The sequence below is a fragment of the Triticum dicoccoides genome, chromosome 6A (genome assembly GCF_002162155.2).
Source record: "Triticum dicoccoides isolate Atlit2015 ecotype Zavitan chromosome 6A, WEW_v2.0, whole genome shotgun sequence".
Taxonomy (NCBI): domain Eukaryota; kingdom Viridiplantae; phylum Streptophyta; class Magnoliopsida; order Poales; family Poaceae; genus Triticum; species Triticum dicoccoides.
In genome coordinates, this window is record NC_041390.1 from 101,409,306 (window position 1) to 101,415,371 (window position 6,066).

At 40.5% G+C, this 6,066-nt stretch overlaps 1 long non-coding RNA gene across 3 annotated transcripts in view; it reads left to right on the top strand.

Annotated features, from left to right (window-relative positions):
- Window positions 1–3,852: 3,852 nt before the first annotated feature.
- The window catches only part of LOC119315291, a 35,041-nt gene continuing 32,827 nt past the window's right edge, over window positions 3,853–6,066 (top strand). For all 3 annotated transcript variants that reach the window (XR_005152670.1, XR_005152667.1, XR_005152668.1), the window contains exon 1: window positions 3,853–4,201. This is a non-coding gene — a long non-coding RNA (uncharacterized LOC119315291). The remainder of the gene's footprint in view (window positions 4,202–6,066) is intronic.

A 6,066-nucleotide genomic window follows, 5' to 3' on the forward strand; every position in this document is an offset into this window, starting at 1 on the left:
GACGGAAGTACTAAGCTCTCGAAGTCTAGTATGAGAGGCTGTACGACCGGGCCTAGTCCTACAGGAGTCCGTATTTTGTTCTGGAATGCGGGAGGCCAAGACTAGTTTACTATTTTTGCCACCATTTCTTCATACAAACTCTAATTTTGACGTTATTCGGCTCGTTGGATCCGTATGAATGACGTCGATGCACATATGGTGTTGCACCTTCAATTTTGTCAATTTGGAAATGTCCAAAAATCAAACGCTCTATTGGGTCCGAATATGATGCCTGGAACTTTTCTGGTTTGACCCCAACTTTGTCCTTCTTGACGTGCTAAGTCTGCGAACATGTCAATACACCTACAAAAGACCACAAAACAAAGAAAAACTAATAAAAACTAAAAGTGGTGCAATGAACTTGGTAAAATGAGTAAAGATTGGAACTATGCATTGTGGACATGAAAATGCGCCAGATGGATATGATTTGCGATATTTTGGCAGTAAGATCGATACTCTAAAAGGTGTGCAAAAATTCACTCATCAACTTTCTCAAGCTTAAACCTTGCTAGTCCTCGAGCAAGAAGGTTGGTAAACGGAAGTTATACATCTAGCTCATTAGTAAAGGTTGTTGCCCATAGGCGTATCCTTCTCTTCTCCGCAAGCTATAAGCAAGATAGAGCATATTTGTATAAGATAATACACAATCAGTTAGGTGATGTAATTTGATATACATACCAACTAGAACTTTAGCAAAAAAAAATATGCCCCGTGTCAAAGTTTAATCTAGCATGAAATTAAATGCTTGGCTCCTTCTACTTAATAGCTTATTCATTTCTCTTTGTTTTCTCTTTAAAAGTTAAGCACTCACATACTTGTACTAACAAGATTACTAGAGAGGCTTCCACACCTTCAGCGAACCGATTTCTAAGCGAAAGAATAAAAATCTCATGTGAGAAATCATCTAGGATTCCATCAAACAAGTTGCGAGGGGCTCTTGAAATTTTTAAATATTTTTTAAGACTTGTTGGTTTCTCTTTGTTTTTAATAGTCATGTTGTCCCTTTTGTTTCCTAACATGATTGTAGGCATGCTTAACCACCGATATCAAAATCATGTATCATTTCACTTGTGACATGAAAAATAAGCATGCTTTTCAAAGTGCTAACTCCAAAGTGAAAATGAAGCATAGTCAAAGTTTTCAAGGTTTAAGAGTTTCTACCTTGTGTCTTAAAACTTCATACACACAAAACTTAACAAGAACTTGTGAGATATGTTGGTATAAATCAAATCCAAAACTCTAACATTCTCTACTACAGAAAATCATCAAAATTATAATTTAACATTAAAAACTAAATCTGTACACATTTTTAATACTTCCACCACCTAATAGAAATATTAAAGGAGCAAACATAAGCAAATAATGCAATTATAACAATATGTCAAAAGAGAACACCTTGTAAAAGCAAGAATAAAACTTTGTACTTTTGTAGCTCCAAATATTCTACAATATATTACCACATAACATAGAACTTGTAAATGCTTATTGTGTCAAAATTTTAGATTTTGAATATTCAAGACATAACATAAACTTTCTATTCTTATAAGCAACTCATAAACTTGTAAATTGAGCATGGTAGAGACTAAACTTGGCACTTTATTGAAAGCAAATATACAAAACATGATTATTACAGTAGCATTAATCATGTAGACACACAAAGACAGAAAATATAAATTTTGGTTTTCCTCTCAACAAGTGTCTTTCTTTAACGTCTTTTTAGCTAGGCATAAATGAAAATTCACGTGTTCTCATTAATAGCTTCGAAGGAGTAGGTAGCTCTATAATAGATTTATAGGGTAATTTGATTTTCTTCCCTGGAAAGTGTTCCATACCTTTTCCTCATAGGGACCCTTCATGTTAATGACAACACCTAAAGTTCTTAAGGAAAGTCCACCCAATATAATAGGCCATGAAGTTTTGCATTCTATGCCCATGATAATAAAATCAACGGGGACATAATTTCTATTAGCAATTATAGAAATATAATTTATTCTCCCCAAAGGTTTCTTAATAGCAAAATCAACAAGATGCAAACTTAAATAACATTTAGTCATATGCTTTAAACCAAGCACATCATATAAAGCTTTTGGCGTAGTGGAAACACTACCTCCTAAATCACATAAAGCATTATATTCATAATTATTAATAGTGATTTTAATAATAGGGGTCCCCAACCATCTTCTAATTTTCTAGGTGTAGAAACTTTTTGTTCAAGTTTATTTTCCCTACCTTTTACACCAACTTCAATAATATGTTGGGTAAATGATTTATTATGTTTTCGCACAATAGGAGAATTGACAATGGTGTGCAAGACTTTAATAACTTTAGTAAGAGAGCAACCATCAAAATTAAAAACATAACCGTCAATAGCAGTGGGATAAATACTACCTAGAGTTTTGACCTATCCAAACCAACTTTTATTATTATTGACACAAGATTGATCTCTCTCCGAACTTGTGGGATCTTTTCTACTTAAAGTTGACACTCTTCAAAACCCACTTTCGTTATTAACATAAGTAATGCCTCTAAGCAAATCATAAATTTCATCCACCAAAGGGGTTTCAGTACTACCTAAAGTATTTCCTCTTCAACAACCCCATTCTCATAAATTTCAGCGCATGTAGTCTCTCTTTCTCCTCTAGCTCAAAGTATGACAATCATTCTATCAGTACTATCAAGAACAGCTTGGATACTTTAAGAGATTCATGCATTTCATCTTTTGGCAAAGCTTTAATCTTAAGTGTTTTGACATCATTAATTAAAGCATCATGTTTAAGCATCCCACTGGTCGAGCTGGAGTCCTCAGTCGCGACGCTTCAGTCAACGACCCTAGCAGCGACCTCGCCCTCTTCGAGTGGAATGGTACTACCACCGTCGTCGCCACTCACTGCGCACGAGGGATTCCACGAGCTAATTGGCCATGACGACGAACATCTCGCCGAGGGACTCCCATCAGTGACCTTGGCGTCGCCTGCAGCTAGGGATGCAAGCGGGCATCCCGCATAAAACCGCCAAAACAGATATTTAGTACAAACTGAACTAAAGCTGAACTGAGAAGATTATAACTAAGTCGATCTACTTTGACTATGAACCGGGGCGGATCGGGTGCCGCTCCGCGCCCCTACCCGCAACGCTCCCGGTCATGGGTATGTCTACTCTGCCCATTTCCTCCTATGTCCTCGCTACATAGTCAGAATCGCGATTATGTTATACGATTTTACGACTTTACAATCCAAACTAACCCCTATGATTCTACGATCTTACTTCATAGAATTTACGTTTCTACGATCTTGATAGTGAAGATTCTACAATTTGCGATCCTACCGTCGAAGCTCCGATCCGATTCAAAATCACAATTCTGACGACCTTGCTACATAGGCCAGCCCCTACCATCTACAAACTTCCCCATCTTCACCAGCGACAACTCACAACTTTGAAAAACACTACACGAGCAATATTTTCAAATGTTCATAGTACATGTATCTCAAATAAAAATTGTTCACAGTCCACGAAACCTATTGGGTGCCTATGGTTGTTCTAAATTTTTCGGGACCCGTTGTTATCTGGCTTCAGTTAGTTCAGAAGCGCATAGCGGGCGTGAGTTTGGAATTTTTTACATCTCTGTTCTGCATTCGATTTGGGCGGTCCATGACGGGCCGGGCACATGTGTAACGGGCCGACACGCTAAGACCGGGCCAGTTTGGCAGGTTTGCACGTAGCGCTTGCCTTCGCAGAGAAGCTTTCCATCACGCGAAACCCCCTTTCCTTTTCCTCCCCTAAATTTTCTGCCGCCGCCGCCGCCGCCGGCGGCGGCGGCCTCCAGCGCGGCCTCCCCCGACTCTCCGCGATCACCTGCGACGACGACGACGACGACGACGACCAGTTCATGGTCGCTGGCCGGAGGATAAGGAGCACGGAGCCACATTGACCATGGCGAGAGACAACAAGCTGGTCAGGGCGAGTCAAACCTAGGCACGGTTTCGGAGCCTCTCATGGCCGAGCCCGCGCCACCTGCGCTCCTCCCCCTCCTGAGGCGCAGCATCTGCTTCGAGGGCTCCTCCCGGAGAGGACTACTCCGGCTGCGTGCCAACGGAAGGACCTGCTCGGCCTCTTCCCCTGGAGCAAGAAGAAGGCCTCTTCTTCCGCTTTGGACCCCCACTAGGTGAATTTTCTTCTCATTTCCTGACCAATTTCGTAGTCGTTGCTCTTCAGTTGGTCTATTTGAACAGAATCGGTGACATTTTGTGAACAAAAAGAAATGACCGTTTCTTTCTTCAGTGGCTAGATCATTTCATGGTTATTCTTCTATAATTGTACTAGGTAAGCGCCCGTCCGTTTCAAACAAGCACTATATATTTTAGTGGTTCAGTATCAATCATGATAAAATTTGAATTTCAAACACTTGATTTTGTCGGTGGCATGTGTCCCAAGAGGTAACATATATAACCAACATCATATTAGAGTAAACAGTACGAAGTTTCTGGTTGGAGACCATAGATCAGACAAGGATACTGGTAACTGGTACCATATCAGTTGGGTGCTGAGTAGGGATAAATAGCCGAATCGGCCAGTTAATCAGTCGATAAATCAGTTAATCGGCTATTTGGTAACCCACCGAGTAACGATTAACCGACCAAGATGCCGATTGACTGGCCTATATTTTGTAACAAAATCATGAAGAAATTGCACAAATAAAAGAACTTCCTCGGTTAAAGAATGAATACACGCTAGACATACTTTGAAAGGAAGAAATATTGAATGTAATGATTCACAAAACCTGCAAATAAATGTAGCAAGCAAGCACATGCTGAAGATCGATTGTCATGCATAATTGCCAAAGATGCATATGCAGTAGTAGCAGAACAAATAACCTTTCTAGAGAGAAAAAATGGCATCCTTTGGAAATGGAGTGCCCACACAACCTCCCACTCTACATGTCCCCATTTGTCAATGGGTGTGCGACACTGTTTTCTTCTCCTATACGTCGTGGTGCTTTTCGGTGGCGGGGAGTATATAGTTTTGCGTAAAACCATATAAAATTAAGCCAACATTATAGATCTTGCAATTGAAACTTGTAAGTAATGTACCAAGCAGTGCTTGCTCAACGTCAGTACTAATCAGCATGGCCTATTTAGACGGCGAATTACTGTTAAATACCATAATATTGCAGTGCTTAGTGCCTGTTTGTACACATGTATGATGAATATCTATACGCAGAAGAAAACCTTGGTACCTGGGTCAGCAGGAACAAAGAGGAAAGCCATGTCGAACTTGTCATGCAACGCACATGCACTTGCATACCGGCTCCCAGGCGTGCACAAAGAAGAGACTGAAGCATACAAATAAAACTGACGCACATTAAGGAACTGGATAAGCATTCTTAAAAAGCACATGTTCAGAATGTACATAATTATGTCACGGGGTTTAGGAATGTCTGACCAGTTGGTTGTGATGGTGGGCCTTTTGTCAATTCCTAGAATGAGGCGAGAGATGACGGAAACATCTCCGTCCGCAAGCTTGATTGGTAGATCATCATCAGGCATAGTATTTAATGCACGGCTCTTTGTAGGCGATCATGCGATAGAGGCTGTCGACGTGGTGTTCATAGAGCTTGACCTCGTTTACCCAGTCTGGAGGCTCCTGGACGTGGTGGTGTGCATGGTATGGTGTGAAAAGGGAAGTTAGTTGGTATTAATATATTTGTGTGACCATTAACTGAAACAGAAGTAAGATGGTAAAACAGAGATGTGGCGGCGTTGCTTTATGTCTTATTTGAAATGGTGCATGCCTAAAAGATAGGTACATAACTTCAATTTGCTTCTAGAGTAGTAGTTGAATATATAGTGTGGATCTTCACGTGGAAATCTCTATCTCTTCTCTACTACTTAAAAAAGAGTAAGGTTCCTTTCCCTGTCAACTGACCATGTTCTGCCTCCCCCCTTTGTCCGCCCTCCTCCCGCACTTGATTTTTTTTACGCCCCTCACCACTGCAGAAAAAACCGAATGCAACAAGAATGTGGACCGGCA